The 18,963-nt window shown below is 30.8% G+C and overlaps 1 protein-coding gene across 13 annotated transcripts in view; it reads left to right on the plus strand.

Annotated features, from left to right (window-relative positions):
- LOC129744119 (alpha-catulin) overlaps positions 1–18,963 on the plus strand; it is a 458,959-nt gene that overhangs the window by 144,130 nt on the left and 295,866 nt on the right. The window lies entirely within an intron of this gene.

Below are 18,963 nucleotides of genomic sequence, written 5' to 3' on the forward strand. Positions count from 1 at the left end.
TTTATGATTTTTTGAGACTGAAATCGCCGAGAAACCTTTTCAACATCACAAAAATTTACAGAAAATTGGAAAAAAATCAAATAAACAAAAAAAAATTACAAAAAATAATCAAAAGTAACGAAACACTTCCTAAAATATTCAAAAACACAAGAAAATTCTAAAAATTACCTGAAATCACAAAATGTTTAAAAAATCATATAAAATGACAAAAAATACAAAAACGTAACAAAAAAAAAAATACAAAGATTTAAGAAGAATTACAAAAAATGTTAAAAATTAACTAAAAGTGACCAAAAAACAGATATGAAAAAATTTCATTAAATTTCGAAAAAAAAACAGCACATAAAAATAAAGGATAAAAAATAACAGATAGTTTTCATTCGATCAAATAACGAAAAACTTCAAAATATTATCTTGTTTTACAAAAAATAATAAAAATATCATTTTATTCCAAAAAATTAAAAAAAATATTACAAAAAATTACAAAAATTTACATTAATTTACAAAATTTAACAGAAATTTACAAAAAATTACAAAAAGTATACAAAAAATTACGAAAATTCACAATTATTTACAAGAAAAATAACATTTAAATAAACAAAAATATTCAAAAATTTTCAAAAATAACATTAATTTGCAAAATTTGACAAAAATTAACAAGGATTAAAATAAAATACAAAAATTTACAAAATTTGTCAAATATTCACATAAATTCACAAAAAATTTAAGACATTAAAAATTTAAAATTAATTACAAATATTTACAAAAAATTACAAAAACTAACAGAAATTCTCAAAAATTTACAAAAATTTACAAAAACTTACAAAATATTTCAAAAATTTACAAAAATTTACAAAATTTCACAAAAAAATTACAAAAATTTACAACAATTTGCAAAAATTTACAAATAGTTACAACAATTTACATAAATTTACGAGAATTTACAAAATTTACAAAATTTTACAAAAATTACCCAAATTTTTAACAAAATTTCCAGAATTTTCCAAAAATTTACAAAAAACTACAAAAATTTACAAAAAATTTATAAAAATTTGCAAAAATTTACAAAAATTTACACAAATTTACAAAAATTGTCAAAAAAATCACCAAAATTTATCAAATTTACAAAAATTTGCAACAATTTACAAAAATTAAAAAAACTTTACAAAAAATAACAAAAATTAAAAAAAATTTACAAAAATTTACAAAATTTTACAAGAATTAACAAATTTGTTTTCAAAATTTTCCAAAAATTTAAAAAAAATTACAAAAAATATAAAATTTTACAAAAATTTACGAAAATTGACAGAAATTTACAAAAGTTTACAAAAATATACATAAATATACAAAAATATACAGAAATTTACATAAATTTACAAAAATTTACAAAAATTTACAAAAATTTACAAAAATTTTCAAAAATTTACAAAAATTTTCAAAAATTTACAAAAATTTACAAAAATTTACAAAAATTTACAAAAATTTACAAAAATTTACAAAAATTTACAAAAATTTACAAAAATTTACAAAAATTTACAAAAATTTACAAAAATTTACAAAAATTTACAAAAATTTACAAAAATTTACAAAAATTTACAAAAATTTACAAAAATTTACAAAAATTTACAAAAATTTACAAAAATTTACAAAAATTTACAAAAATTTACAAAAATTTACAAAAATTTACAAAAATTTAAAAAAATTTACAAAAATTTACAAAAATTTACAAAAATTTACAAAAATTTACAAAAATTTACAAAAATTTACAAAAATGTACAAAAATTTACAAACATTTACAAAAATTTACAAAAATTCACAAAAATTTACAAAAATTCACAGAAATTTAAAAAAGTTTTAAAAATATACGAAAATTTACATAAATTTACAAAAATTTACAAAAATTTGAATAAATTTACAAATGTTTACAAGTTTTTTTTTTTTAAATTTACAACAATTTACAAAAACTAAAAGAAATTTAAAAAAGTTTACAAAATTTTACAAAAACTTACAAAAATTTATAGACATTATGAAAATTTACAAAACTCTACAAAAATATTCCAAAATATACAAAAATTTACACAAATAAACAAAAATTTACAAAAATTTACAAACATTAACAAAAATTAACAAGAATTTACAAAAATAAACAAAATTTAACAAAAATAATCAAAAAATTATAAATATTTACAAAAATTTACGAAAATTTACAAAAATTTGCAAAAATTTACAAAAATTTGCAAAAATTTACAAAAATTTTCAAAAATTTACAATTATTTACAAAATTTACAAAATTTTACAAAAAATTACAAAAATAACCAAAAATTGGAAAAAAAATAAGAATAATTTTTAAAAAATTTCAAAAAATTACAAATTTGAAAAATGTTCGAAAAATTACATGAAAGACAAAAATTTAAAAAACAAATAAAAAATAACAAAAAAACCACGAACAATTTCATAAAATTAAAAAAAATAAACAGAAAATTACTATTTTTACAGACATTTTCAGGATAATTTAAACAACAAATAAAAAAAAAAACTGCAAATAATGACAAAATTTACAAATATTACAAAAAATTTTGAAAAATACGAAAAATTCAAAAAGACAGAAAATAAAAAAAAATTAAAAATATTAAAATTACAAATAATTTCATAAAATTCAAAAAAAAATCAGTTAATGACAATTATAACAGACATTTTCAGGATTATACAAACAACAAATTTGAAAAAAAAATACAAATAATGACAAAAAAAAGAAAAACAATGACAACATATGACAAAAATGAACAAATTTGCAAACAATTGAAAAAATTTAAAAAAATAAAACATTAAATTTAATCGCAAGAAATGACAATTTATAACAAAAAATGCCAACGAATGACAAAATGAGACAATAAATGACAGAAAATGTTTAAAAATGGTAAAAAATGACAGAAAAAATTATGAAAAATGATAGAAAAACAACGACAGAGAAGCACAAAAAACATCAAAAAGGGAAATAAGACAAAAAATAACAAAGAAAGACAAAACATGACAAAAAGACGAAAAATTCAAAAAAAAATACTGAATTATAAAAAAAATAATAAAAATGATCAAAAAAGACGAAAAAGATAAAATATAGCATAAAATGAAAAAAAATACAAAAATGGCAATAAATGACAAAGAGAACTGAAATTTGTTAAAAGATTTAAATGTCATTATTAATCAATATTGACTATTTTAACAAAAATCTAAAAATGTATTTTTTTTTAATTTCGTGATTTTCTTTATTATTAGGTGATAAAACAGGGTAGAAAATTGGAAATTCCCCTAAATCAAGTCAGATTGTGCAGACAGTTTTTACAGGTCAGTTTTAGGACAATATAAAAATGTTAAGGTTAATTTTTTTGAATCGAGCCATTTCCTCTGCTACTTTGACATTTTTTATCATCTTCTAAAGCACTTCTCAGATGAATCGACTGACTTATAGGTGAAGCCGTAATAAAAATGGGTTTCATTTTTCAATCCTCCTCGAATGAATTCAATTTTCCTGCTAACCAGAAAATTGGTTTTTATTCCCGAGCTCGTTAGCTCTCGCGATACATTATCTCGAAGATCAAAACCAATTTTCGTCGCCTGGTGGAAACGTCACGATTTTTCTAGCTGTCAATAAAGAAAAAAAAACGAAAAAAATAACAGCTCCAACTGAGTCAATCTGTTTATTCAGCAGACCAAATGTTTATTGGTATCTGTGAATAACGAGCTAACAATAAAGCAAACGGAAATCGATACTGTGTAGGATAAAGGTTTTCCATCTGTGTGGCTGTCAACTTTGGATCGTGATAAATGTTTGTTTCTGATTGTTGATTCGTCCATCCCCATGCCGTTTGCCTCGTTCTGTTTTCGGAACCTCATCCGGTTGTTTTTCCGCTAACGAAACTAATATTGCTGCTTCCGTTAGTTATCCTTCCATGACTGATAGATATGGAACATCCGGTGATTTTGGGCTGAGCTGTTGAGTAGAGTTTTCGGTTTCTAATTGATGCACTTTCGATGTTGGGTTTATCCAAAATTTTGACCATTTTTTGTATGTTGTGTTATCAAACACTAAAATTTAAAAGTGTTTGAAAATTAATGGAAATCTGTAAATGTCTAAAAATTCTATTCAGCTACTTGAATGACAAGCTCAACCCTTCTCACGTGATCGCAATCATCTGCTGCTGTCTACGAGTTTCCAACTTCTTGATACAAAATTTATAATAAACCACAAGTTTGTGCACCTGATGCTGCAAGTCGTTTGTGCATTTTACCCGGAAGAATTCTTAGCAATTCAACAAAATGGCACCAAGACGATTCTCACTCCAGAGGGGGCTGCTTCATTCAATTTGCAATATAAATAAACACAATGCCAGGGCAAGATAAAGCGAACTTGCTGCTTCATTCGCAACCATCCGGAAAACGTTTTCAATGTTTCGCAAAAGTTTTACGAGTGTGAAGAAGCAGATAGAATTCTAGGAAACTTTTACCGGAGCTCAGCTGCAGCGAACCGAATTTAAAGTGAAAGATTGACTTTCTGTTGTATGTCTTTCACACGCGTTGTCGAGAAAATTAACTCTTTTGTGGCATTTTAATGTTTTGACAAATATGCCAACGGAAATAATCAGGTCAAGCAATCAATTATCAAAATTTATCTTATAAAAATACTTGCCTGCAAATATAACCTGTACTTCAAGCTTTCTAAAGCTTCAATTCCCCTCCCTTGGGCTGGTTTTTGGAGCAGCATTTGACTGGCCAGCTTTAGTGCATCAAAACTTTTCTCGAACTTGCGTTGTGTATGAATGGAAAAAGTTTTCCATTGAGCGAAACATCTGGATTCCAAGGCTGATGGAAGTGTTAGGACGTTACAAAACTTTTTTCAAGAAGCTACTTGAGTGTATCCTGTAACTTCTTAAGAAATTTACTCTCAAATTAAAAAATAAAGAAATCAAAGCTTAAAAGGCAAAGAAATTCGAACTTTTTGAAATTTAGCAACATAAAAAAATACTACAAACAATGGGTACAATAACGCACTGGTTGACTTCCAAGGAATATTTAAATAAGGTAGTGCCGTGAACCATATTGGATTTTTGGTTGTATCGAAAATCGGTATAAGAATGGCAGTAATTACAAACAAAAATACGAAAACAATTCCATTTTCATATTGATTGCGTTGAAAGGCCTCTATTTGACCCATTCCAAGCACCCCTCAACTGGAGAACCGATTTTTATTTTTCATTATCCAAAAATAAATTACATAGCGTTAGAAAGGTTATTTCTTGAGTGTCATTTTCCATTAAAAGATTTTCAGCTACCTTTTTTTTTTAGAATTGAGTATGTTAACGTTGAAATTTAAAAATTTTAGTATGAAATTAAATTGCTTTTTGCAAATATTCTTTATTTATAACATAACTTTGTCAAAAATCTAGCTATGTCAAAACAAATTACTGCAAAATGATGGTAGAAAAGCCATCTTTTAAGCATGATATAAGATAAATAACAGTTACTGCAAGTTTACGCTCTAGAATCGTAGATAAAGGTATCTATTTTTAAGCGTTGTGACGTCACGAAAATTCTACTGTTTTTAAATTTATGATTTACTGAAATTTCACATATTGTCGAAAATTGGAGGTCTCTCCAAACTTTTTGAGTGGAATTTAATGCAGTTTTTAGATTGAAAATCGGTTTAGCAGGTTGTGAGTTGTACCCGGGTAAAGAATGCGTTGTGACGTCACGAAAATTTATTTACTTTTTTTCGAAAACATTCAAGACTTTTTTCTTCAACACTATGATAGTATTTCTTCAAAACAAGTTCAACACAACAATGTGCTTCAATAAACGAATTCTATTATCAAGTTTTAAAAAAACTATTGTTTTTTTGCATTAACTTAGTTGTTTTTAAACATTTCTAATAAAACATATAAAACAGCGCTTAAAAACGCTTGATTCAAGAATAAACAAACTATCAAACAAATGAAATCCTCATCGATTTTGTAAAAGAATATTTGTGAATCATAAAACAAGTAGTTATCTGTGATTTGAATAAAAATCTTGCAAAAGATCAAGTTCTTCATATATGTATGTTGGAATGAAAAACACCGCTAGTAGTTTCTATTTCTTTCTGGCGTTATGTTCAAACAACATAAGTTCCATGAAATAAATGTAATGAGATTCAAAAAATCTTTGAACATGGTAAACTTAATAGATTAACTTTTTTATCAAAAAATTCATAAGATGTTCATAGAAAATTAATTAATAAAATGAATTAAATTATTTTAATAGAAAACTGTTTTTATTGAAATTTCCATCTCAAAGAATGGCAATAGAAAATCTAAATCGAACCCCGTGTTCACATAAAATCTCACAAAAAAAACTTTGAACTGAATTACTTTTAATGGGTTGATTCTCGGCTTTCAGTCTCAAGTTTTTTAGTAAAAACGACTTTATTTTTACATATCCAACGTTTCGATCCTTATAGGATCTTCATCAGGGACTAAAATTTATTACAAAATTAAGTTTACGTCTACAGAATCTAAGTGATTCTTACCGAAAAAGTTGTCGTTTTTTTGTCCGGTTTGATACGGCGTATCGTTTACTGCTGTCTGTTTCTGCTTCAAACTATTGTAAAATATGTTGGAGTTTTTGTGTATGTTATAATTTTATGTGTGACTTACGGTTAAAAATTCTTTTCCAGGGCTATTGCTGATTTTTTGTAGGTTTTTGTAGCACTTTTTATGAACAAGGTACTTGCACTGTGTGTTTTATTCTATGTTGTTTTTTAATTTATGATGGCGGTGTACTTAAAGTGTCTGGTTGTTGGTTTGTGTTTTTTTGTTTTGGTTTCTTATTTCGTATTTTTTCGAGACACTGAAATATGTTGTTGTATGAAATGTGTATGATGTCTGTGTCTTTTTTAATATTGATGGAAGAATTTGTAGTTTTTATGTGACAACTTTCTAACATATTTAGTTTGTCTTGATTGTCACCTCTGTCGATAATTTTCACTTTGTCTATATCGAACAGATGATGCATAGCTGCTTCGTGTTCTATTAATGCTGTCTGTTGTCGTAGTTGGATGATTGCGTAGTCCTCGTTTGTGTATCCTTTTTCCCATAGTCGTTTCAGCTCGTTGGTTTGCGTTTTATGCTGTGACATTCGTTGTTTTAATTTAACGATTGTGCATCCTATGTAGCAGGCGTTGCATTTATGTTCGTTGTTTTCTTCTTCGCTCGTGTCTGGATTCCCGTTGCATTCGATTTTGTATACTACGTTTGTGTGATCTTCATGTGGGGTTTTATCCTTTACCATAGGGAATAGTGATCCAATGGTTTTTTTCTGTTTAGTTGCTGTTTTAATATGAGTGTAATCCTTTTTTAGTGTTTTATTTATTTTTGATGTTAATCCATCGATGTTCGTGAGAGATTTGAAAATTTTATTTTCGTTCTCTACCATAGCTGTTTGTTCAATTATTTTTTCTGTTGTTCTGTTGATCACTCTATTAATTAATGAGGTGGGGTAATCGTTCAATTTAAGTTGTTTCATTATAATGTTTCGTGTGGTGGTTTTGTCTGACTTGGATGTGAAAGTTGCTACTCTGTTCGCAAACGTTATTGCTACATTCATTTTTTGGTGTAACGGTTGGAATGAGTGGAAATTGAGAAATCTCCCAGAGGCAATTGGTTTCATGTACCAATCAGACAAAATCTTACCCTCTTCGTTCCTATGGAGCAACATATCCAGAAAAGGTAGAGATTCGTTCTCTTCCATTTCGACGGTAAACTGGACATTTTCATGCTGCGCATTGAATACGTTTTTTATCTCGTTCACTTGTGTTGGCGGCAGGACAAGGAAGAGATCGTCGACGTATTTTTTTATGTGCAGGGGTGGCGTAACGCAAGCTTCGATTGCGTCGTCCAGTAGGTCGTCTAACGTGAGCTCAGCGATTGGTGACGCTATCGGACTTCCCATCGCGAGTCCTGAGGTTTGCTGGTAGAAAGTGTTGTTGAAGCAAAAATAGCTGCTGTCCATACAGAACTCTACCATTTCCCAAAATATGTCGAGACAAATTGGAGTTTGCATAGACAAGCGGCTCCAATGTTTGAAGATGCTTTTTCGTACCAGTTCCTTTGGTATCGACGTGAAAAGAGAGACGACGTCGAATGATGCCATTACGTATCCCGGTGGAATCGTAACGCCTTGTATATATTCGTTGAATTCCATCGAGTTTTTTAAACTATATTTAGGCGTTAATGATCGCTGTATGATCGATCCTACGTATTTCGATAGTTGGTAGGAAGGGGCGGTCATACAGGGAACGACGGGTCGGAGTGGGAGTCCCGGTTTGTGAGCCTTTGGTTGGCCATAAATGCGGGGGCAAACTGCCTTGTATGTACGCAGTTTTTTGGCTAATTTTGCATCTATTAGCTTCAGCTGTTCCAGTCGTTTTACAAGGTCGTTGTTTTTAGACTGTAAGCTGGATGTTGGGTTGCGTTTTATTATTTTGTACGTTGCGCGGTCGATGAGGAGGGTATTCATTTTTGTGTTGTATTCTTCCCGTTCCATAAGGACGGTTTTGCTTCCCTTGTCAGCCTTGAGTGCGATCAACGTTGGATTGTTTTTGAAAAATATTCTTGTTTTGGTTTCAGCTGTTTTAAATGTTTTTATTTTCGGTTCGCTGTAGCCGTTGTTTTGTTTTGCATTTATGTAATTTTGTATGTTGTTAGCGACTTTACAACGAGTGATTTGTTGGATGTTGGGGTCGTTGTGGGTTTTGATGATGTTTTCGACGTCGGCTATGAGGTGAAAAAATGGTACTCCCTGGAGTGATTGATGTGGGAGTGCAAATTTTGGACCAAGGCTGAGCATCAATTTTACTTCCGCTGGTATTTCAATTTTGGTTGCGTTGTGTAGTGCTTTTTCATTCGTCGATGGCATCATTTCACAATTTCGTTCATACATACGGTTCATAAGTTGTTGGAATTTAGAGTTCGTAGTTTTTTTGTTGTTTTCGAAATGTGTTTTGAACAGCATAGAACAAAAGTACGGAAGCACAACGAAAACCAATTTTAAGAATTACGCCGACTACAACCGAAAAATTGCCAACACAACAAACAGGAAAAATTTTCTAATATCGTGCAGAAAAAACGGTATTTTTCCCACCCACATCCAGAACACCTTCAGATGCCTATTTCACCTGCTGGAAGAGCGTAGCCCCCTGCACTGGAAACTGGAACGTTGCATTGTGCGTTTCCAAAAAACCATCCTCAATATCGAAATCGAACATACTTTCTTTAAATTAAAAAAACTGAAAGAATGTCAACAACTAATAGCAACGTCGATCGAAACATCCGTCTCCGAGAACGACTACGAAAATTTCACTTCATCACAACAACAGTTCTTCAAAACACATTTCGAAAACAACAAAAAAACTACGAACTCTAAATTCCAACAACTTATGAACCGTATGTATGAACGAAATTGTGAAATGATGCCATCGACGAATGAAAAAGCACTACACAACGCAACCAAAATTGAAATACCAGCGGAAGTAAAATTGATGCTCAGCCTTGGTCCAAAATTTGCACTCCCACATCAATCACTCCAGGAAGTACCATTTTTTCACCTCATAGCCGACGTCGAAAACATCATCAAAACCCACAACGACCCCAACATCCAACAAATCACTCGTTGTAAAGTCGCTAACAACATACAAAATTACATAAATGCAAAACAAAACAACGGCTACAGCGAACCGAAAATAAAAACATTTAAAACAGCTGAAACCAAAACAAGAATATTTTTCAAAAACAATCCAACGTTGATCGCACTCAAGGCTGACAAGGGAAGCAAAACCGTCCTTATGGAACGGGAAGAATACAACACAAAAATGAATACCCTCCTCATCGACCGCGCAACGTACAAAATAATAAAACGCAACCCAACATCCAGCTTACAGTCTAAAAACAACGACCTTGTAAAACGACTGGAACAGCTGAAGCTAATAGATGCAAAATTAGCCAAAAAACTGCGTACATACAAGGCAGTTTGCCCCCGCATTTATGGCCAACCAAAGGCTCACAAACCGGGACTCCCACTCCGACCCGTCGTTCCCTGTATGACCGCCCCTTCCTACCAACTATCGAAATACGTAGGATCGATCATACAGCGATCATTAACGCCTAAATATAGTTTAAAAAACTCGATGGAATTCAACGAATATATACAAGGCGTTACGATTCCACCGGGATACGTAATGGCATCATTCGACGTCGTCTCTCTTTTCACGTCGATACCAAAGGAACTGGTACGAAAAAGCATCTTCAAACATTGGAGCCGCTTGTCTATGCAAACTCCAATTTGTCTCGACATATTTTGGGAAATGGTAGAGTTCTGTATGGACAGCAGCTATTTTTGCTTCAACAACACTTTCTACCAGCAAACCTCAGGACTCGCGATGGGAAGTCCGATAGCGTCACCAATCGCTGAGCTCACGTTAGACGACCTACTGGACGACGCAATCGAAGCTTGCGTTACGCCACCCCTGCACATAAAAAAATACGTCGACGATCTCTTCCTTGTCCTGCCGCCAACACAAGTGAACGAGATAAAAAACGTATTCAATGCGCAGCATGAAAATGTCCAGTTTACCGTCGAAATGGAAGAGAACGAATCTCTACCTTTTCTGGATATGTTGCTCCATAGGAACGAAGAGGGTAAGATTTTGTCTGATTGGTACATGAAACCAATTGCCTCTGGGAGATTTCTCAATTTCCACTCATTCCAACCGTTACACCAAAAAATGAATGTAGCAATAACGTTTGCGAACAGAGTAGCAACTTTCACATCCAAGTCAGACAAAACCACCACACGAAACATTATAATGAAACAACTTAAATTGAACGATTACCCCACCTCATTAATTAATAGAGTGATCAACAGAACAACAGAAAAAATAATTGAACAAACAGCTATGGTAGAGAACGAAAATAAAATTTTCAAATCTCTCACGAACATCGATGGATTAACATCAAAAATAAATAAAACACTAAAAAAGGATTACACTCATATTAAAACAGCAACTAAACAGAAAAAAACCATTGGATCACTATTCCCTATGGTAAAGGATAAAACCCCACATGAAGATCACACAAACGTAGTATACAAAATCGAATGCAACGGGAATCCAGACAAACTAAATATGTTAGAAAGTTGTCACATAAAAACTACAAATTCTTCCATCAATATTAAAAAAGACACAGACATCATACACATTTCATACAACAACATATTTCAGTGTCTCGAAAAAATACGAAATAAGAAACCAAAACAAAAAAACACAAACCAACAACCAGACACTTTAAGTACACCGCCATCATAAATTAAAAAACAACATAGAATAAAACACACAGTGCAAGTACCTTGTTCATAAAAAGTGCTACAAAAACCTACAAAAAATCAGCAATAGCCCTGGAAAAGAATTTTTAACCGTAAGTCACACATAAAATTATAACATACACAAAAAATCCAACATATTTTACAATAGTTTGAAGCAGAAACAGACAGCAGTAAACGATACGCCGTATCAAACCGGACAAAAAAACGACAACTTTTTCGGTAAGAATCACTTAGATTCTGTAGACGTAAACTTAATTTTGTAATAAATTTTAGTCCCTGATGAAGATCCTATAAGGATCGAAACGTTGGATATGTAAAAATAAAGTCGTTTTTACTAAAAAACTTGAGACTGAAAGCCGAGAATCAACCCATTAAAAGTAAACTAAACAGTCGCCCCAAAAAGAGAACTGAATTACAAAATTAAATAAATTCAAATATGCACTAGCACAAGGTCTCATGCAAAATTTGGGTCAGATTATACTAAGGGAAGGGGTTGCGCAACGCACCTGAAGTTTGTATGGAATTATGTAGATTTTGTTCGGCATGATAAAAAAAACCGTTTTTCGTCAATAATTTAGGTCTTTATCAACCAATTTTTCTTTTAATTTGAGTATTTTAAAGCTATGATTATAACAATATTTCATCTGAGGAACGCGTTTCGATTAGAGTTATCATAAAACAGCTTTAACGTTCAAAATTAGCGTCGACTAACGATCATTCAGGTATTTTTTGTATTTGACCCATCAGAAGCTAATATTTGAAATCAAAAAAACATTTTTAACTAAACCATTGTCGAAATGGGATCTTGAGATAAACTTTTTGTCATAATGAAAGTTTTGTAAATGACTATAATTAAAACAAATCAGCCGATAGGGACTTCAGAAATTGGTGCATAACTTGGTTTTAATGTCCTTCCAAACCCAATTTCTCATAATACCATACAAATTTTAGGCTCATTGGGCCCTCTATTTCCGTGAGCCAATCCCCAAATTTGGCACTGGACTTTGTGTTAGGCCTAGGATCTATTTAAGCTTGCAACTTATAAGTTTTTCATTAGATGGCTGATTTAGGCACTCTAGTGTCGATTAACTGTCATTGAAAAGATCGAAGGCTTTGAAATTATCATTTAATTATCATTCATTCAGATTAAAAAGATTCAGAAACACATTTCAACGCTTTTACGAATAAATATTTCCTAGTTTCAGTTTTGTCCTAAATTATATTCACATGATCGCACAAAAAAACTTCGAATAAAATTGATGTGAGCAGTGTTGCAAACCTTATCTGCTTATATGGGCCTTTAAGATTAAATTCCTTTTAATTTTTGGGAATAAATGGATCGATTTCATCACCAAATTACATTATGTATTAAGTTTTTAAGCATTTTAAGTAAATCATGCATTCAATTTAAGATTATACTTTGATTTATTTCATGTAGCTAACCATAACATTTCGTGACGTCACAACGCTTTGCAAACCCTTGCTTTAAAAAAATGGTGCTTTGTGACGTCACGAAACTGAATCGCTCTAAAATAAATTGAAATCAAAATTTGAAAAAATCAAAAACAGCAATTTGTTGGTTGTAATGAATCGATACTTTCCTGAAATTTTCATAAAATTTGATCAAATAGAAGAGCAGAAAATTGCGGTGTTGTAAAAAAAACTGAAAAGTGGAAAAAGAGGCCTGTTGTGACGTCACGATTCCTTTTGCTTATATTTTGTTAACTATTTATTCTATACAAATACTTTTGGTTTCAAATTGTAGAGAATTAAATTTTGACCTTATAATGTACCATTTTTAACAATGTGCGATATGACCTGTAAAACTTACATACAATATACCAAAAAATTGTTTTGCAAACGTTGTGACGTCACGCTGGAATGGGTCATTTCATTATGTTATGAAGTTTTTGGTCCTCTGAAGATTGCGTTAGCATTTTGAATTGTTTCTTTTTTTATGGAAGCAATGTCATTTTGAAGCTGAAATTATAGTGGGTTTGCAAGCGGAGAAGAGAATATAAATACTTTATTCAATTAATTTTGAATTCAAAACAAGTTAAGACATAAAGGTTTGTGAATGATTTTTTTTTTGTAGCGGCCCACCACACTCCCCCACACCAAGAGGCTCAATTGAGCCCCCTGGTAATGGACGCTACTGTTCTCAGCACGTCTGGCAGCAAAAACAAAGAAATTTCAACGCGAACAAAATTTTAATCATGCTGAGAACACAAAAGTTTATTATTTACTGCGAGGAAATGTATGCTATAATTAAACAATATTACGATAAGGATCTCAATGGAAGAAAATTTCCTTTAAAGAGATCCATTTCTTTTTTTTTAATAATGTTAACTAATCAAATATTATGCTACATTTACTTAAGTTTACTTATTAATAGTTAAAAGTACGACAAAAGAAAACTACGATGCTACAAAAACAAACAAAATTTGATTTAAAAAAACTGGTTGTTGATCGACTTTTTTAACGATTCAATTTTTCTTTTAATAACTGTACTACTTTGACTTTAAACATGGAACGGTTGTTGATGGTCTTTATTTCAGTAGGTAAAGCGTTGTATATTGTAGGTCCTATAAAAGAAATTCTTTTTTTGCCCTAAAGATGTCATGGATCGGCATCGTTGCAAGTAATTATTTTGACGGGTATTGTGGGTTCTTAATCCCGTAGTAAAATTAAGGTTTTGGTTATTGCTACTCGAGTGTATATTATCATGAACATATATAACGGTTTGCAAATTAATTTTTATAAAAGAAGTTTTTAAAAGAAAGCTTTGAATAGTGCTTATCATGAAACAAGAAAATGGCGACCAGTTAGTGTTTACATTTTTCAAAACAAAAACAAAAAGTTACCCTACTTAAATCTGTCTCAGGAAATACTCTATAACGTTATCATGGATCAATTAATTAAGGTTTCGTTTTGTGCCCAGGTTTTTTTTTGTTGCCAATTTTGACTTCAGAATTTGACCAAAGATAACCATAACAAGAATCTTGCTTTAAGTTTTGATTAAACGAACATTAACGCACATTAAAATTAGATGTTTCCGCATGAAGATTCCGTTAACTAAACACCATTACTAGCATCTTACATGTGCTAAAACCACCAACCCAGATAAAGTGTTCTATGTTTGCCGTGATCGGGATTCGATCTCTCGATCGTTGGTTTAGAAGACTTGAATGTTATCCCAGACACCACGGTGTCGGCATTTCAGCGGAATTTAGATTTTTTCATTTGGTCTGAATTCCTGCTCAGCAGAGTAAGTAAAACGGTTAAAAATTTCGTGTTTTTTTTATTTTTTTGAATTTTTTTATCACTAGCTCCAAGTGAAAAAAATCAGAATGGAAAGCAAGATTCAAATTTAGGATAAAGAGACATAGTTCATGCTTCGCAGTTTAACATCTTGAAAAGTATGTTTTTTTCTAACACTGTTTTGAAATCTGTATCGAATTATGCTACTTTTCGACATTATTTTATCGGTTGGTAAAGGAGGCCTCTCCAAAACCAAATTTCGAACTATGAGGTTTGAGGAGGCAATAAGTTAAAAATTAAACTTTATCGGACAGCTTTTTCATTTGTACTAGTTAAAAACTGGTTAATAAATGTGTTTAAATCACATATTTTTCTAGGGAAAACATTTTTTCGTAAATTCGTAGTACACCATAATCAAAGTTTATTTAAAAGGATTCATTTAAACCATTCCAAATTATTACACACAAATCTGATCTATGATAAAATTTAGTAAATAATCATTTTATTTCAAAAATCAAAATCTTTAAAATCTAGTAACCCCTCATATTGCTAGTTTTTCTCAAATTTGGTTTTAACATAGCATTTGAAAATAGGATATATTTGTCTGAGAACGTTGTGTTAAAACTATTAAACGACAGTAAATATGGAAAAAATAAAAATTGGAATGCTCTTCATTGTCCGACATTCAAACGCTTATCAATCATTTTTCTGCTCTGTTTTTGTCTGATAATTATCGTATTCACAAATTTTTTCACCAAACTTTTGTACTAGTGGATAGACAAACTCCACCACTAGCAAACAGTCAAGGAAGAATGCTGATACATGCTTTTTTCTCTAGTGTCTAGCGTTAAATCGCTAATCGTTAAATAGTCCGCTTCTTTTCCATTTTTTCACGGAATTTCGAGAGAATTAACAGATGTACTAGCTCCACTAGGTGCAATTATTCAAGCAAGAATGCTGATAAATGTTTTTTTTTTCCACAAGGTGATGGAGTTTTTTAGCCTTTAACAAGTTCTCCAATAATTAATTTAAAAAATAAATATACAAACAAAAATGTAGCGAACTAACTTGCAAAAAGCGGATAAATATCAGCCTCTGCTCTATTTCCATCTCTCCACATTTAAGATTTCCGATTCATAAATTCTGGACAGGTGTAACCAAGCTTGCAAAAAATCAACTCAACGAGTAAAAATCGGCTCATACGAACGTGAGTGTGAGGCGGAACAGAAAAAAAATCCACCCCAGGCTGAGCGAGAGTAAAATAAAATCAAGATTCCTTTTTGAACCTTACTCACCAAGCACCGCTTACTCGCTCCGAAAAAAAATCGCTCAAGTGGTGAGTAGAGTCAAATTAGATGACTAGAAAATCTGCTCAGCACAGCACATGTGATTTTTTCTTCGGTGGTGAGTTGAGCAGACTAGCAAGGAGTCTGATGGGAAAAAAATCCGCAGAGTAAAAATAAAATCCGCTCTCAGGTAGGCTGATTTTAAATCCTTGAGTCGGGAAGAGTCTCTTGGTTTTGACTCGCTTGAGTATTTTTTTTGACTCGCTTGAGTATTTTTGTTTTGACTCCGATTCTTTTCGGCTAGCTTGATTTTTTTTAGATTTTGACTCAAGGTTTTTCTGGCTTGCTGGAGTCGTTTGATTTTGTCCGGCCTGAGTCGTTTTTTCTACTCGCTTGAGGCGAATGGAGTTTGGATTCTGGCTCGGCTCGTCGTTCGTGTGGAGTGCACTGGTAGAGATGATTGATTCTTTTACCTGTATTATACACTCAGAAATAGAAAAAATATCAAAATACCTTTTATGTATTTATCCTGTAATTTTCAGGCGATAAATTATTACAGTCGATAAAAAATAAGTATCGCGTTATTATTTTTTAATACTTTGGAAACATTTCTCAGTGATAAATCACCTTGCGCTTAAAATTTAAATTCGAAACATTTCAAGCTGTCACTTTTTTCGTTTTTTTTTTGGCGGGTGATGTTTGTTTTTGCTATTATTGGAAGGAACTCGTTCGGTAGTCATCATAGAAAAAGTTTGAAAAATTCGTTGATAACTCCGGTAATTCTGATTGTTCGATTTTCGGAACTGTTAACTAAAACGGCTCGGTTCAATCCGTATTTGTAGCTGGGAAGCAGTAACCATGAAATACACGACAACTACTAGGATAATCGAGAATGTCTGCCAACATCCCGGGAATCTGATCAAAGCTGAGAAACTGTTCAAGCCATGTTCAGAAATTTGGAAGATTTATCCTCTTTCCTGTCCCGGTCCCCGTTTTTACAAATCCTATCCCGGTGTAACATCGATTCAGATACAGGATTCTTGTCGGTTTCCGATGACCCGCAGATTCATCTGTTGGCTGATTTCAATGAATCTCAGCTTGCTTGCATGACACCGGAACTCGAGAAAGAAATTTTTTATAGTTTCGCTTGTCGTCGAAGTTGTTGTATATCTAGGTAAGTGTCACTGCCATTAAGTGAATACATTTTATGAAATCATTTTGTTTTTTTTTTTCAGAGCAACCTGAGGCAATTTCACTGTACTGGATAACGCTTGAGCAGCTCCGAAATCTCCCGAGACAGGCGACTGTGGTCCAAGGTCCAAAGTTCGTCAATGTATAATTGTATTGTGACTAGGTTGATATTTGTGGTTCAAAATTGATTTTTTTTTTAATTTTAAATGGTTCCAAATAAAACGTTAAAAGTAAAAAAATATTTTTTTGATGACTAAAGAAAATAAGCAATAATTCTTTTGTGCAACTGTCGCTTTGAATTTCATTCCAATTTCCACCACCAGATGTCACTGCCGTAGATATTTCTCCAAATTTTAATCACCGAGATATTTCTCGACGAGAAATAGTTCAGTTATTACACGCTGAAAAATAACTCTGTGAGTGGGCACGGTAAAGCTTGAAAAAGCATGAAAAATAATATTTATATATTTTTTTTCATTTCTGAGTGTACAGGCTGTATATACCGGGACCAGCGTCGGATGTCTGGTTTGAACCAAATTTGTTCTATTCGCGCTGTTTGCTTGCGTCGCTGATTGTAGTGCGCTATATAAATTACAAAAGAGTTTTTAATTTCTATCTGTAAATATAATTCATTTAGAAATTGTTTTGAAAAATGACGGCATAAGCCAATTAAGTTTGTAATCATACAAGAAACAATACGTTAACGCAATTATTTATTATGGTCCATTTTAAAATTTTCAAAACTACTTATCATTTTTATTGATTATTGCGAAATTGCGTTTTGAAATTCTAAAACTGTAATTCAAAATTAAGAATTCCCTTTCAAAAATTCAAAATTTGACATTTTTAATACAATTTTAATACAATTTTATTATTTATATTAAAATTTTTGAAATTCGTAACTCAGGGTTGAAAATGAGCCCTCGAAATTCACAATTCCCTAATCGAAATTCAAACTTCAATCATCTGAATTCTAAATTAAAATTCAAAATTTGAAATTCGAAATTCAAAAATCAACCTACAAAATGCAAAATTAGAAATTTCAGATAGCAGATTTCAGAAATCAAAATTATAAATCAAAAACACAACATTTGTAATTTAGCATTCAAAATTCCATATCAAAAATTTGGAATTCATAGTTTAAAATGAAAAATCTTAAATTTTAAATTCAAAATCCGATTTAAAAATCAATTTTAAAAATTTAAAATTTCAGATTGCCAATTCTAAATTCCATTCAAAATTCCAAATTCCAATTTCACAATTCAATATACAAAATACAAAACAATTCAAAATTTTAAATTTAAAGTTTAAATTTTAAGTTTAAAATTCCAAATTTTTAATTGTTAATTCGTAATGCTCAACTAAAATTTTCAAATGCAAAATTGTAGATCAAAAATTTAAAATTTACAATTCAATGACAAATTCTGAGTTATTAATTCTGTATTTCGAATGATGAATTGTGGAATTGAAATTTTGAATTACTTTCGAACACTTATTGGATATTATTCATGATCTAGAAATGCTCATGATGTTGTAGTATAGTAGTTTTTGATTTTATCACGGTCGAAAAAAAATTTCACCGTGAATATGGCAAAACCGTTGATATTTTCAGTGGTGAAAAGGTTTTGTATCAATAAATTTTGATCATAAGATGTAATGTAAGATTACTAAACACAAAGGATCGATTTCAGTTCAAATTATTCATCTCTTTAACAATTTTAAGATATTTTCTTGAAATAAAAACATGTTGAATATCAATTTTATAGTCTTCATCTAATTAAAGTGAATTATTAAGTTTTTATGGAAATTTAACCTTTGA

The sequence above is a fragment of the Uranotaenia lowii genome, chromosome 2, assembly GCF_029784155.1.
Source record: "Uranotaenia lowii strain MFRU-FL chromosome 2, ASM2978415v1, whole genome shotgun sequence".
Classification (NCBI taxonomy): Eukaryota; Metazoa; Arthropoda; class Insecta; order Diptera; family Culicidae; genus Uranotaenia; species Uranotaenia lowii.